At 43.1% G+C, this 16,928-nt stretch overlaps 1 protein-coding gene across 5 annotated transcripts in view; it reads left to right on the forward strand.

The window, feature by feature from the left end:
• The window catches only part of LOC116848068 (neurexin-1), a 399,669-nt gene that overhangs the window by 57,431 nt on the left and 325,310 nt on the right, over nt 1-16,928 (forward strand). The gene's annotated exons all lie outside the window — the stretch shown is intronic.

Below are 16,928 nucleotides of genomic sequence, written 5' to 3' on the forward strand. Positions count from 1 at the left end.
GAGAGAGAGAGAGAGAGAGAGAGAGAGAGAGAGAGAGAGAGAGAGAGAGAGAGAGAGGGAAAAAGAGAGAAAAGTGAGGAGGGAGCTGCGCGATGCGAGAGACGACTGATGGCGCGTTTTCTTTCCGTCTTTTTAATGCGCTTTATCGGGGATGCTTGTTCCGCGATCGATCGTATAAATAATGCAGCTTGGGCACCCCTCTTCTATCCTTCCCTTTCTCCCTTCCTCCCTTCCTTCCTCTCCTTGTGAGAGGAGGCTATCAAATTTGGATCGATTTCTGTCCATTAGAAATAGCCCTAGTGGATCATAAATTTACATTATATGGGTTATTTAATACACTAAAATCATAATTATATCACTGGTAAACTATAGGAGCATTTGGAAAACCGCTCTGTTATAATTTGCCCGATAATTCGCGTTCTCTAATGATGTAACTAATCCTGTTTCTGGTACATTTTCTATTCAATATTACAAAAATTATCATAAAACATTTCACTGTTCTTTTTTTAGAGGTTTTCATATGAATTTGAAGGATAATATGAATGTTATTGCATACATAAGTGAAGAAGATAGAAATGAAGATTGTTATCTCGTGTATTAATAAACTGCAAGTCCTCTTTCTTCATTATTTCTGGGAATAGGAATAAATTATTATTAAATAGGTCAGCAAATATGTTTCAGAAACACTAATGTATTAATAAAATAATATTATGATAAACTGACCGTAATAATTGAATCTGAGAAATAGAGATAAGAAGCTCACGGCGTCACTTGTGGATTTAAAGACTCAAAACTCTCTCTACTCTCGATTATATCTGGTAGAAGAAATAATTACTCATTGAGTAAATTTGTAAATACCTCAGAAATCACGTATTATTAAGTTGTATAACACAGGGCGGTTTTCAAAATTTTTCCACAGGTCATCAGTGATATGATTATGATTTTTATATATTAGATAACCTATGTGTAAATTTATGGTCTACTAAAGTTACCTCTAAGGGGCAGAAATCGACGCAAATTTAACAGTCGCCTATCGTGTAATCATTGCACAATGTCGCGACGTTCCTTCATCTCGAGCGATAACGCGCACGAGAAGTGAAAATAAATACGAATGCGCATCGCTCGGATTCATTCATTTTACGCTCGACGTGAATCCGATGATTTTATTCGACAGCGGACGATTGCTCGTGTTTGCAAATTACAGACAACGTTGTTGCACATCAGATGTCGGCCGCCACTCGCGATTTAATTTATGCAACATGACGCGTGTATTCGGGTTGACTCGCGCATCCGCTGACCCCGAAGTATTAATAATTTTCGCGAATGCGCCGCGCGCGTCGTGGCAACCGCGCGATTGTTATTATTTTTTCGCGAACGCGTCTCGTCCGTTGCGGATATTTATCCCGCGAATATGTTGGACGTACACGGAATTATGAGAAATATCCGCGAGCCGATTTTCGCCTTCGCAGATTGAAATGTGCCCGCGCGAAGCGCAGCCTGATGGACTCGCTTGCGAAATCGTATACACTGCGAGAAAAAAACATTTCAACAAATATGAAATATTTATCGAGGAGATGAGTACTGATAACAGGTTTATTTCAATCCAAATTCTCTCGTTTAAATAGAACAAACAATTGCTTTCATAAAGATCATTGATTTTAGGAAAATGTGTATTCTCTTTGACAGAACAATTTTTTCCCCAATGCAAACGTATGTATATTGGTACAAGCAAATATGTTTTCAATATCCATCGAATAAATACTTTTAATTTTTTAGATATTTTTTTCCTCATAATCTAGACATGTAGAATAAACTGCGCATTGCTGTAGGAGGGATGAGGTCAGAGTTAGTAAGAGAGGGTAATAGAGAGTGAGATGCTTTCCTTGTCTAATTGTGTTTATTTGGTAAAGTTCGTTTCATAGAAATGAACTTTATTTCTATGAAAAATAAACTTTCATCCCACAAAGTATTTCTTCTTCAGTGCACAGCATGTCTTTGCACTGAGGCAAAAAGGTTAAGAATTTATTTATTTGTAGGATACAAACCTTATTGACAGAAATACGTTTTACTTCGTGGAAATGAACTTTATATGTCGCAAATAAATTTTCAAATGCTTCTTTCTCTGCCTGTGTCTCTCCATCTTGTTATCATCCACTGTAAGAGCGCGTGCAGTCTGTTTCATAAGTTGATGGGCGAGATACTCGATTGTTCAAAAGACTATAAAAGAGGAAAACAGAAAGAGAGAAGACAAGAGCAATGGGTTATAGTTTAGCTCGGCTCGGGAGACACGGTACGCGGCGCGTTCCGCATGCGACAGCATGTTAATATGAATGAACGGACGGAGCGAGAAGCAGAGAGAGAGAGAGAGAGAGAGAGAGAGAGAGAGAGAGAGAGAGAATATGTGAGAGAAAGCGCGGTGGCGGCGAGAGATTCGTAGGAGGCTCTCTCCTCTCTTTATGTAGATGCGGAATATGAAGTTTTAATTAAAGGAATTTATGGGCCGCGCCGCGACGTTTAACGGTGTCACGGAAGTTACCTCTCGTTTCTCCCCGCACGCGTACAAGAGCGCTTTGTTCCTCCCTTTCGCTCTTCGGCTTCCACCCTCCGGGGGCGCCGCAGCCGACGTTCGCTTTATACGGCGTATAGCTCGCGACGGACGTGCGTGCTTTTTCAAAGTGCACCGTGCAGAAGCGTGGCGGTGATCTCGTACGGAATATTCTTGTCGACGTAACGCCGCGGCCGACGAAAAATGCATCCCACGAAATATTCCAACTCGAGTGAGGCTTTATGATCATGTCGTCAGTTGAGTTGCGTCGAGTTACACGGGATCCCCTGATATCATTGGAAAATAAGCGCGCGTGTTGTCCTTGTTTCCTTCTTCTCTTCCTCCATCTCTGGCTGCCTCCATTCCTCCTTTTGGCTGCATCCATCGTGATTCCTTATTTTCCGAATTATGTGAATTCGCGTTGGTTTTCAAGTCGCGCTACGAGGGAAATCACCGGCTCTCTGCGGGGTACTTTTTAGTTCCTGAAATTAAGTTTCATTGAGAGCAGAAGTTTTCTCGATTCTCTTTAAAAAAAAGCACCGAGCGAACTGCGGATTTAACTCGTCATCACCCTTGCTATTTAAAGGAGCGCTCCGCGCGATGATTTATATCCAATTATCCCGCGGGAAATTCGTTTGGCGAACGAGATGCCGCGCGATAACAAACATTGTTCTATGGCGAAAGACCACGTGATTCGAAAATATCCGACTAATTGACGCGCGATATTGTCGTTACGCGCGCGAGACACACGACGGTTTGGCAAGTTCGTCGATTCGTCGAGTCACGCTGTTTTCTTTTCCGTCATATTTCGCTTCCACTTCAGCTTCCACTTCAGCAATCTGTCATTGAACAGCCACGTGGCGACGTGGTCCGACCGAGTGCGTGGGAGTGCGTTAACTTGTCAGATTCAACAGCGTGGATCTTGGCACGAATGCTTACGAGGCATGGCAAGGGTACGAACTGATAGCAAAGAGGATGTAAAGCGGTCCTTGATGTGGGGAGTGAGAATTTCGCGGGTGAAATCCGTTCACCCGGATTTCGGCTAAGGCGTCCATAATCGTCATCAAATACTTTCTGAATTAAATATTTTTTGTTTGCTCAGATAGGGGAAGGTGTGTGTAAATTTGACAATAACTTTATACTAGTTGGCTTGTAAATTCATACATTAATGTAATTTTCTCGTTATAGTACTGAAAGAAAAAACGAGATTTTTACATTACATTATACATGACATATTGTTTTGAGTACGTTTGGATATTTTTTTTCATATTTCTTTCGTGTTTTTATTTCGTCATTTCGTGTGTCGAACATGAGTTCCATGTGATCTACTCGTAATGGATGCAACCTTTGTATACATCGACTAATAAAGTCTCCGCCAAATTTTGCATACGTCTCTCTATCTGGGAATATGTCATGCAAAATGTAACATGAAAATCGCAGAGCAATTTTTAGGAAAATTTGTAGCTGCATCAATATAACAAAAAATTTGCATTATTGCATGATGTAAATTTAGTGATCAGTCCAATGCAACATAGCTGCCTTTCATAAATGTAATAAAAAAAATTACAGTCTCTATCGTATATACAAGGTGACTCTTCTCCGCAATTTTCATGGGAACGAATGGAAGTGAATATGAAAGTTCTATACCGTTTTGCGGTATTCGCAATAATAGTCAAGATATTAATTAAAGAAAATTAGTGAATGATGACGTGCAATATGGTAGATGAGCTGTAGTAGCGATGTGTGCTGTTGTATGCCTATGTACATTAGGTTAAATTGAACAAAAAAGCTCTGTATCATTTTGCAAATAACCATGTAAATTTTTAGTTATTAATAAAAGAAAATTGCTACATGATTGTGTGCGATAATGCACACATTTTTTAAATTAATATTTAAAAATCTATGTTGTTATTTGCAAAATGGTAGAGGACTTTTTTGTTCAATTTGACTTAATGTATAAATATACAACGGCAGACGGCGCCACTACAGCTTATTTACCAAATCGCGCGTTATTATTCACTAACTTCTTTAATTAATATTTCGAGATTTATTACACGGAAAAAAAGATTTGTTAATATATATATTAGCAAATCTTTTAGCTATCACAACTAAATAAACTTTACTGTGAAAGCAAGATAATTTGTTCCTGCAGTTAATATTTTTAGTTGTTCATATATTAGCAAATCTTTTAGCTATCACAACTAAATAAACTTTACTGTGAAAGCAAGATAATTTGTTCCTGCAGTTAATATTTTTAGTTGTTCATATATTAGCAAATCTTTTAGCTATCACAACTAAATAAACTTTACTGTGAAAGCAAGATAATTTGTTCCTGCAGTTAATATTTTTAGTTGTTCATATATTAGCAAATCTTTTAGCTATCACAACTAAATAAACTTTACTGTGAAAGCAAGATAATTTGTTCCTGCAGTTAATATTTTTAGTTGTTCATATATTAGCAAATCTTTTAGCTATCACAACTAAATAAACTTTACTGTGAAAGCAAGATAATTTGTTCCTGCAGTTAATATTTTTAGTTGTTCATATATTAGCAAATCTTTTAGCTATCACAACTAAATAAACTTTACTGTGAAAGCAAGATAATTTGTTCCTGCAGTTAATATTTTTAGTTGTTCATATATTAGCAAATCTTTTAGCTATCACAACTAAATAAACTTTACTGTGAAAGCAAGATAATTTGTTCCTGCAGTTAATATTTTTAGTTGTTCATATATTAGCAAATCTTTTAGCTATCACAACTAAATAAACTTTACTGTGAAAGCAAGATAATTTGTTCCTGCAGTTAATATTTTTAGTTGTTCATATATTAGCAAATCTTTTTTTTCCGTGTATGAATATCGTAAAATAGTATGGAACTTTTATATTTACCTCAATCCGTTCTCACAAAAATTGCGGAGGAGAGTCTGGCCTGTATGTATCGATTTTCACGTCGTGATGATTATGAGGAAGTCTGACTGAGTACTTTTATCACTGGTGTGTGACCAGAGAGTAGTTTTGGGCACGGTAATTCTATACAAATTAGAAATTTGCGCAGAGCATATTCTCCGGATTATTTCGACGTGTTTGATTATCTCAAACTGCGTCACGAGCACATCAAGGCAACAAGATTAGGAGTGCTTCTCATGGGTGCATTCGCGTTGACGCTGGCACGGGGCGCGTTATCGCGGGATAAGCCGCGCGCGATGCTCCGAAATGAGGAGGAAGGAAAGAATGTGCGAGTTCGAGGAGAGCGTTATAAGGAGGCGAGGTTTAATTCGATGGGGCGAATAAATGTTTAAATTGCCGCGCGCCGTCCGACCACCGTTCCGCGGCGAAGCCGACTTACATGTGGCGGTGCGGCAGAGTTCCGGAAAAATAGAGCAAAGTGGGAGAAAGAGAGACGAAAGAGAAAAAAGAGAGGGAAAGAAAAACATGGAATAACGAAGCAATCGTCGCGAATCGGCTGGTTCAATATTCTCCCGCGAGTCGGCGAGGATTACGCGAGAGATCCGAGTTTATTCGTTTTCGAATTTGAAACGGATTAGTGCAGGGCGCGCGAGAGGGGTGCGAGTCGCGCGGAAAGGGTGAGGGTTTGCGGAGCAAGCAGGGGGCGGGTCGCGCGTAACTTTGGCGATTTCGCCGCGAAACTTGCTCCATAAAGATTCCTCTGGAAACTTTTTTATTGCCGAATAAAAAGTCAAAAGTATCGCGAGGGGAACGGCGGCAAGGGTTGAATGTTAATACATGAATTGACTTATAAGATGCGGATCAGCGGGTCGAGGATGGAGAGGTGGCGGATAATAACGGCTCGCGCGAGGTGTACGAATAATAGCGCCGAAATAATCGCGCGAGCGAATTCAAGCGACTCCGAATGAGGTTACGTCCGACGGGAGGTGAGGCGGAAGGGAAGCTACACGGGATTCCACAGTGCGGGGGATGGATCGCGCTGGAAAAACGAGCGCGGTTACGCCTTCCGAGGGAAATCGATTGACAGAGGGGAGAAACGAGAATTCCAGTTACGGCTCCGGAATATAATGTAAGGAGAACCGCGGTGGTCGGGTAATGGGATGATTTAATCTGTGGTCGATGGTACGAGACGAGGAAACTGGTGTGACCAATGGTATTGGACGGGGTATACTCGGCTACCTATTCTCGAGTCGGCGTATTATATCAACGGTGCGATATTTGATTTCTCTCCTTCTCCTTCCCTTTTTCTTCTCTCTCTCTCTCTCTTTTACTCTCCTCATTTTTCTCTTCTCCCTTTTTATCTGTGTATTCTTGGTTGCTTGTTACATTCTGCCATTATTATTTCCTCATTATTTTTAATTATTTTTCATATCTTGTTATCAAGATATTATCGTATTGAGTTTTTCATCGCTTTTTCAACGCTTAAGCTTCCTTTTTTCCTTCTTTGATTATTAATCAGAATTCGTCCTCTGTTCTTTTCTTCTTATTTTTCCATCTGTAGCTTCATATCGTCGCGTTATACCTGCTATAATATTCTGTTGCTTCGTTTTCTCTCTCACTTCGTAGATGTGCACCATATTCTTACCATCGTATGCCTGAAGCGATTTTTATCCCGAGGCTCAGCAAACCTATCTGTCTCTCCTTCTCTCTGGATCCTGTCGAGAGGAGCGAGATGAGAATTATAAGAATCCGGGGAATGATTATTCCGAAACGGATTAGAAATGAAAATAATTCCGAGCGGCGGTGGGAGATAAGTTCGCGATTAAATTACGATTGAAGCTTCAGTCGAATATCGGGGAATTCGATTGTTCTCGCTGACCGGTCGCTGTTTGGCCGCGCATTGTGCGAACGAGTCGCGATAAAAGCGAGCGTTCCATTTGTCGCGAAGCCACCGCGGGATTGATCAACGTCGCTCATTGTGTTTTCGTTGGCGCTCTCACGCCGAGCTGCCGCGCCCGGCGACTGCTTAATTTCGCAGTCTCCGAGTATTTCGCGCGAGTCCTGTGGGCACGAGCGCCGGCATAACGAACGAACTCAACTTCGCAATATATTCGGAAGTCGTGCCGGCAGTTTCAATTTGCCCACGGCGGATAATTCACGCGCGAAATCGCGGTGGCCCATTTTTTATTGCGCCGGCGAACTACGAACTTGGGCGCCATTGTGCAAAGTACGCCAAGGATTTGCAACTTCCAGGCCGGCAAAAGCTGCGGTCTGACTTCCTTGAAATTTCTCGCACGTATATCCAGTCGCGCGAGTTCGTTCTCCGTGAGAGATCGACAAAAGCTCCCGCGGTACCTACGACGTCTATACGTATGCCTGTGTGTACGTGTATGCACGTGTGTGTGTGTGTGTGTGTGTGTGTATGTGTGCATGCGTGCGTGTATCGCCTACGTGTCCGCGAGCAACAATGAATCACTCTTAAAACGTATTTTCCTCGAAAAGACATTTCTGGCGAAATGGGCCAACTGTTAAAAACTTCTGACATGAATATAACATAATTCTGACATATTGCACCGCGCGAAATAAATCGGGGGTTCCCTTTGCAGCCGCTACTCCAGCCGCGCCGCTCGCATTTTCTTCCAAATAAAAGATCCCATATAAAAGATCACCGGAGCCGCGAGGGGTGACTTCAGGATAGAAATATCCGTGTTCGCGCATTGATCGCTAGAATAGGCCAGTTAATTCACAATGTAACTTGATTCGCGACAAATCGAAAAAGTGAACTAACATTAACTGAAACTAACCGAAGCGAAGAACCATGTTTCAGGGTCACGCAAATTTCCTCTTGCGCAAACTGCTTGTCGAATCAAACTCGACAAAAATCGAGTCGGTTCAGCAATCTGCGATTTCACCTGCAAAATTCATTCAAAATGCTATTCATTCCGAATTTAGTCAAAAGCTAAACCACAAAAATGTAGTTGCATACTGCGAGAGAAAAGTTATTTAAAAAATGAAGAAGATATTTTTTTGTTCGATATTAATAACATATTCACTTACACTTGAATTCTTTCACTTAAATGGGATAAATAATTGCTTTCATGAAAAGCGTTTCAGGGAGATTCTCTTATTTGAAAAATATTTAATTATTGAATATTACTATTCAATACTGAATACAAATAAATGTCAGTAACTAATTGAATAAATAGTTTTTATTTCTTATTTATATTTTTTTTCTTAATATATGTGTAATATGGATGTTCCTTCAAAAGGTTGACCTAGCTGCACAATACAAGTAAATCCACCTCTAGTGGAGAATGTTGAATAAATCAGACGATAAACATGACAAATAATGCATAGGATCAATTTTGCGGTCGCCTAGTTGAACTCAATTTTGAGCTTGTTTATGTAATTTTACGCAAACGAGACACAGAAAGAACGCCGAACTGGCTGAAAGAATTGGAGCAATTAATTCGCCAGCTGTGCGAAATCGAGTCCGTTTTATTCGAGCTCTTTCGTCCAATTCTCTCGCACTCTGTGCTTGCGACTGAAGCACGATTATCGTTACTGTCGCCAACAAAACCGTCCCGTAACAAACCATATCGTCCGTCCTTCAACAAAGCCGCAATTTATCGTCGTTATCGTTAACGCGTCACTGCTTCGCGGATAATTCGCAAAGTTACAGTGCCGTATCCTGCGTGAGAGATATTTTTTCATTTCGCGAAGTTAGGCCGACGCTACATCATGTTTCTCAAAGCGATGAGAACTCGCCCAACAATAGCCGTTGTTTTTCTCTGCGAGACGATATAAATGATTATCATTATCATTATTATTCTCCATTAACGCGACACCGTGTGTTTGTCCATCGTCCACCGGAAAGTGCGCGAAAAGTTGCACGACGTGGGATACGTGCTGTTTCTTTTCTCTTTCTCTCTCTCTCTCTCTTTTTCGTCTCTCCTTTTGCCAGAGCACAAACCCGGCCGAGTTTCTCGGAGTGGAAACCCAACAAACAATGTCGGACAACTTTCCTCTCTTTCTCTCTCTTTCTTTCTCGCTCTCTCTCTCTCTCGCTCTCTCTCTCTCTCTCTCTCTCTCTCTCACTCTTTCTCTACAGACGCTGTCGAGCCCTTAGCGGCTTTAAGGGTGGAGACGAGTCGTCCTTCCTGGCAGCGGCGGCGTACTCGAAATGTTCGTACTCCTGTTAAGGTTGTGGAAAATCTCCCCCCTTTTCTTCTTCTCCTCTCTCTTTCTCTCTCTCTCTCTCTCTCTCTCTCTCTCTCTCTTTTCGTGATGGTGCAGCCGCGAGCGTAACGAGGGGCCGCCCTCTTGACTCTTCCTCGTCATCAGGGATGGAGGCGTTCTCCGCCAATGTTCACTTTTGTGTGCCAAGCATCGCGGCTCTTCCGTGCATCCTAAATAACCGCGACGCTTGCGCGACACGACACGACCCTACGCGGCGAAACTGACACCCGTCTGATTATACGTTTTACTTTATATACGTCGCGGCAACTGCCGCCCGGTCAAAGGTCGTCGGGTTTTTCGCGACTCTCGCGGCGCTCACTCGACTTAACACGCGGCGGCTGGAATAACTCGGGTGTTTATGGCGAGGGATAAAACGAACGAGGCACTCTCGGCGACTCTCCCCGAGCGATTTGAATTCCGCATTGCGGCGTGTATCACTGCAATTAACTCCAGAATGGATATATCGGGACCGTTCAGTGCTCGAGGAATTTTAGATTTTTCTCGTTCAATTTATTATGCTGAGGAAAACTGAGGCAGCTAGGGGCGCGTCGATATTTTTACGGGAGGTCATGTATAATCAGTAGCAAAGAGAACACAAGAGAAGTCGAGGTAACAAGAAGTATTCAGAAGAACAAGTCGGTATAGCAGAGGAAGAGGACATTTCTCCCTTGACGAGTTTCTTCAAGTGCGTTTTGAAGCTCCTTGATTTAATCCTCCGAGAATGATCAAAAGTAACACGTTTCTTTACTAGATACGAATATATTGCAGAATTCGTGGAGAAAAAAGGTCGCGATCTTATATTCTACTGACTGTATTACAACACAGAGAGGATATTGTAGCTTTTTTTATGTAAATTCTTCTCAAAAACAATTCTGTTAGTACAACTAAATTTTCTATTACTCGAGGACCAGATGAAAAAGTTGATTGTGTCAACAGAAAGATTCCTGTAGGAGGTTTATGCTCAGTTAATTGCTCTCAGTTATCTCAACTGACTCTGAATAGTGTCTGTAGCTGAATGTTCAGACGAATGTTTTGGGTCATAGTAACAGAGATATTACTCCTCGTCAGTGAGTTTTTTTCATCTGGTCGTCACTCATTTACCCGGAAATTGCTTTTTCCTTGTATCCATTTCAGGGTTAAGGGGTCACGTCACCCTGAGGCGTTGAAAAGAACGTTAGAAATCACCAATTTTTTTCCAACGCAACTATAAATTAAGAATTTTCTTTATTTGTGACGTTTAACAATGGTTTGATGAAAATTTTTATATAGCTTTATATAGTTATTGTAATTTTATATAGTTATCAAATAGCAAATAGTTTTAGAAAATATTAAAAAATAACTGAGTTATATATATATATATATATATATATATATATATATATATATATATATATATATATATAGAGAATACCTGCGAAGCTTCTTTGCTCAAACGCACACTAATAATGTACACGGTATTTCGAAAATCTGCAATCCGCTCGTCTGGATATTATATAATATCCCGCAGTCTCGATCGACATGTCGCAAATGCAATAATAATAATAGGTACTGATTCAACCGCTCGTTAATTTAGCGTGACGCTTTTGGATCGCGCGAGTCTAATAAATCATTGCTGAAGGGCGCGTGCGAGGTGCGATTTATCGGCATTAAAGAAAATCCGGCGTGCGCAGCAAGCGGGCGAACAATTAGGCAGCCCTCGAGTTAGATACCCGGGAAGCTCGCAACCCGAGCATTAATTCCTCTCCCGAAGACGTCGCGGTGATCGAGCCCACTCGAAAACTACTTCGACGCGTCGCGTCGCGCAGCCGACTAGGGGGTTTAAATTCAATTAAGTTGACGAGTCATTCGACGACGCTCGACGACGCCTGACGACGATCGTTAATTCTCTACGTATCGGGACGCGGATACTCTCCAAGTGTGGGATACTCGAAGAATCCCGCGGGCGCTCCTCCAAGTCGCTCTCGTAGAGCGAATCGTAGCCGCGAGTGCTCGAAATTGCCGAAATTTCTGCCGTTGCTGCTCGATTTTCGGGGACAATTCCTTTTAATTGCGGTCACGGCTGCGGTCGAGGCTGCGGTCGACTGCAACGTCGAGAGGCAGTTGTCTCGCGATGGTACAAATTTCGAGAAGTTTACTCCAGTTGGGTAGAGGAAAGAGTCGCAAAATGGCGACGTGTATTTTGCACATATAAGTAGTACATTATTTGTGTGTGTTATAATAATATTATAATATTTTATTAATTAAAGACACAAAGAATAAAAAGGATAAAATTGGATAATAAAATTGAAAAGAATTTTGATATACGGAAAGACTATAATATTCTGTGAGAGACAATCTTTCTGAAATTCCTTTTATCGATAAAAGTGCTTCTAAATATGACTTACATTCCTCCGATTGATTTATAATCCAATTTACTGGCACTTTTGTCAAATAGAGTTCAGTATAAGTACTAATGTCTCTATTATGTATATATAATACATAATTCTCATTTTATTGAATATAACGTCAGTATATAGACCTGTAATGTCACAATAATATATCGTTAAAAGCGTACGGTTGAAAGTTCAAATCAGCACTAGAAATTGAAAATTTATTTACGGGACAAAAGTTCGTTCCGCAGAGTTAAACTTCACATCTCGAAAATTGCACTTGCGATATCAAGAGGCACGCGTTAAAAGCAGTTAGCTGCAAATATCTCACCTCTTGAAGCAGCCAATTTTGCTGCAATTGCGCAATCAGTTAGATAATATTCCGATCGATATGCAGTCGAAGTTGCACGAATTCCCGGGAAATTCGCTTTACGGGACAAAACTGCCTTAAGTGGCGGGGCGCAGCACTGCGGCGGACGTTGCGACATGTCACAAATAGCTCTTCCGATCGCTGTCGGCTCGCGAAGATCGCGCCGAAGCGGATAAGATCGCGCGGAAACGACGTTATTACCTGTCGCTCCGTGGACGTCGCGCTTTTTCAAGTCGCGAAATTGTCAGAGGCCTCCGCCACGGGCACGGGATCGTTACATACGACCGCAGGAGCGCCGAGGATAACCGATCCTGCTGGATTCCCGGGATAACCGCCGGCTCTCCGACTATGCCGATTAGTTTCGTGTTGACATAGCCGACCGCATCGATCGTTAAGCTCTAACGACCGTTCCTGATTACGATTTCTTTGCAATGTAAATTCGCCCGGCTCCGACGAGCACGCTCTATTTTAACCGGACAATTTTACCCGTTGATTATCGAGCAAATTTGACTTTATTTCTCCTCTTTCTTGCCTCCAAAAACCCATCTCCCCTCCTCCCGTTCTCCCTCTCCCCCGCAACCCTTGAAACGCGTGTCGCATTTGTCACGGCGCGATGAATATGTTAATCGGCCGCGATGAGAAAATTTTAATTTGAGCGCCAGATGTTTCGTAATGTTACGGAAAAATAACGGGGAAATATCGGGTCCTCCAATTTCAATATTTTCATTATCCAGCGCGGAGTAAAGCGAATCCGCCAATTTTCATAAAGCTCCAGGAGCTCGAATTGCCGAAGTTAAACAGGCACTGGATCGCTTCATATGGGCTCGGCCTATAGGATGTCGGGATTGAATTTCACGAAGGAATTTTTGCCACTTCTCGTCGGCGGTTGTCCGAATAACAGAGACAAATTGGTCTCTTGTTTATGCCCGGGATTTCTCGCTTCGTATCGTTCGCCACGCGGGTGGGATTATCCGCGCGGTGGCCGCGAAATTTTCGTGTCGGAAGTGCGACGGCACGCAAGAATTCAAATTGCCAGTCTTGGTCCCCGTTATTCCCGTTTATTCCGTTCCGTTGACTTGTTAATCTCGTTACGGGATATCCCTCATGAGGTTTCTGCGCCGCCGGCGGCGAAAAAAGGAACTCGAAAGGACCGCGTTCTCACCGTGTGCAACGCGCGCGCGCGCGCACACACATATACAGCCGGAAAGGAGAGATTTCAACGGTATAATTAATTCCGTTTTCAGAAAGCTCCAATTGTTTCCATCGCGTGTCATCGCGACGAAACGTCGCGCGCAGCGCGCTCTCTGTGCGTCAGGAAGGGTGGCACACGCGTCTCTTCTCACTCTCGTGTTTCATATTAGATACGCTCGAGAGAGATCGAATCGCGAAACGCCAAACGCTGAAATATCCAAGAGTATTTAATGTTACAACGTTACTAACAGCCACTTTAAGCTCTCACACCTGACTCGAACGCCCTGACTGTGGAACGTCGCAACCTGCTGAATCATAAAACTGTCTCTCTGCCTCTCTCTCTCTCTCTCTCTCTCTCTCTCTCTCTCTCTCTCTTCTTTCTTCTCTCTCTCTCTCTCTCGCCCATGAGCGACATTCCATCATTCGACCTCTCGGCAGTTGGCGTCGAATTTCGCTGATCGATTTTCTCTTTTCCGGATCCGCACATACACACACACACACACACACACACACACACACCCACATATAGGGATGGAGGAGGAAAAGGGGAATGACGCGCGCGATGCAGTCGAGCGGCTTTGATGCGCGGCGAGTGTGAACGCGGCGATTAACCCCGTATCACCCCTCTTATCAAGCGCACCCCTATCCGTCGCATCTTCCAGTCCGTCTCCCCCGCGCGCCGCGCAGCGGAAGTGGTGCGTTTTGGCAACCGACGAGGCGTGTCGTTCATCTCTTTTTTTTCCAACATTTTTCTTTTTTCCATTTGCATTTCACTGCCGGTGCTCTTCCCCGCGTCTGTATAGTCTTCCCTCCCGCTCGTCTGCCTTTCTTTGCCGTTGTATGTGTGCGTGTGTGTTGCGCGCGCGCCCGCGCGATGGAAATTTCGAGTTCTTTTCCCGTCGAAGCTTTTATCCTGTTAGCAACAAAGGGTGTTCGAAATATCGGCGAGAGGCAACGAGTCTGACGATATTTTTCGCGCGAATCGGCACATATTCATGAGCGCCGAGCCCGCGTTCTTCTTGGCGGGATCCACGTGAGCGAGGTGGATTACCGTGCCGGAAACAACGGTAACGTGATCGCGTACATCGCCAAGACGGCATTAACGATCGCCGCCTCGATCGATATTAAAGGAGTCCGTCGTGGCGGAAGGGTAACGGTAATAAAGGGTAACAACAAGTACCGAGAATGAACATAATAATCCGGCGAACACACAATGGGCAGCCAGTAAAGCGTTTCCACGAACAAAGCAGTCGATAGCATTCGCTTTATCTGACCTTTACCTTTGCCGCATATCCACTACCGCCACCACCACCACCATCACCACCACCACCACTGCTGCCGCCATCACCACCACCTTCAACCTCCTCGCGCGCACATCCGTGCACGCAACCCTGTCTCTCGCCTCTGCTATCTCCTTGTCCTTCCGCTCCTTCTTTGTCTCCGTTTTGGGTTAGAAGCGAAAAGATATAGAGAGAGATAGAGATAGATAGATAGATACAGAGAGAGAGAGAGAGTGTGTGTGTGTGTGTGTGTGATGCGTTTGAGCCGCACCGATCCAGGTTAGAACCTGAGGATCGACCTACATTCGGTGACTACCTTTGGAACCGTGTGATATTTTGGGTCGGTGAAACATGAATTTTAAAAAACTTACTTCACTTCTTAATAGTAATAAGAGTCAAATAATCAAGGTGGAAAGTTTTTGTTGGCGGAATTTGTATAATATACTATATACTATGTAATATAATTATTTTATTATATTTAATAATATAATTAATTATTATTAACAAATTATTATTATCACCGCGGAACGTCAATCCATTCGTTGGTTGCGAAATTGTACTGCAATTTTCATTATAAAATTCCCTCCCCTGTGTAAGAGCATAAGGTCGACAATCGCATATGTAAATCTGATAATAATAGTGCGGCATTCATGACGTGCCGCGACTGTACGTGGTAACAAATGAATACTCTTTGGGAACCCTCCCTTGCCTATGTCGGGCACGCGGGATCACGAGCTCTCGCGCTCGGGGTCCGCAAAACTATGCTCTATCGTTTTTCCGCTTAAACATGCGCCACGGCCGCACGCGAGCGGAGCGAAATGTTAAAGTACGCGGGTGCATTTCCAGCGATAGTCGGCGGGCCGCGCGATTAATGCCTCGCGGAAGGGGGAGGGGGGCGTGGCTCGCGTAGAAGTAGACCACGGTAACCCGAACTTCGAATAGATAAAGGTCACTTTTTAGTAAGAGACTATTTCTGGCGACCCAAGGGTGCAAAAACGTGTGCGACAGGCACGGAAAAGCGGGGAGGGGGAGAAGGAAAGGAGATCTCTGACGTTTCCGCAGTTTGCGGGCGAGGTCGAAGCGCGATCGCAGCCTCGTCCGTGAGAATCGGTTAACCCTCTTCGCGTTCCCTGTGATAAATTCTGCGCGTCCGTTTCAACCCGACAACAAAATGAAACCTTTTCGTTCCTGCGGAGTCTGAATTCGCTGGAGGTGATAATTATTTTACGAATATTTTTAATTAACAGCTCAGCTTGTTAATTCCCCACAGGTTTCCAATGAAAATCAGAATAATTTTGATTGTGAGGCTGCAAATATGTAAATGGCCGAAAATTGGGTGTACTGCAAGTACAAAAATAAAGTTACATTAAGCGAATTTTTCAGTAGAACAGAAACGTCCCATAAATAGAATATTGGCCATTAATGGCCGTTAAGAAGACATTGGATTGTGTGCCGTATATATTTCGTGACATTCGATATATTATGGTTCGATAGATATTCGCGCGAGGTGTCACGACTCGAGCTGCTGGAACGATATGTTATGTCGAGTGCAGCTTCCGACAGCAGCGGAGGTTAAACTGAGTTCAAACTTGCAGGGAAATTTTTCACCGTCGCATGCGCGACGCACTCTCCCTCTTCGCAAGCTAATAAATAAGTATAAGAATGACTAATCTGATTAAGCTAACTTAATTTCAACCGTGAAACCGCGAACTTCGCCGAGAATTGAGAGTGATCCCCGGTTACCTCCATCGGAAATTTCTCCTATTGGAGGTCTTTCCCCCGGGAGAGACCTCGAGTCTCTCCCAAGCGTACACTCAGTTTTACCTTTTTCCATTGATTTTTGCCGGTGAACTTTCGTAAAGTTCGTCGGCGAGTACACGCGGTAACGCAGTTTTCCGCGGGGTTCACCGAATAATTCAGGAAATTTGAAAATCGCGGAATGTACTCGCTGGCTATTAATTTAACGCGACGAGAGAGAGAGAGAGAGAGAGAGAGAGAGAGAGAGAGAGAGAGAGAGAGAGAGAGAG

This window comes from Odontomachus brunneus, unplaced genomic scaffold (genome assembly GCF_010583005.1).
Source record: "Odontomachus brunneus isolate Ranch 3 - 2012 unplaced genomic scaffold, Obru_v1 Obru_scaffold_088, whole genome shotgun sequence".
NCBI lineage: Eukaryota > Metazoa > Arthropoda > Insecta > Hymenoptera > Formicidae > Odontomachus > Odontomachus brunneus.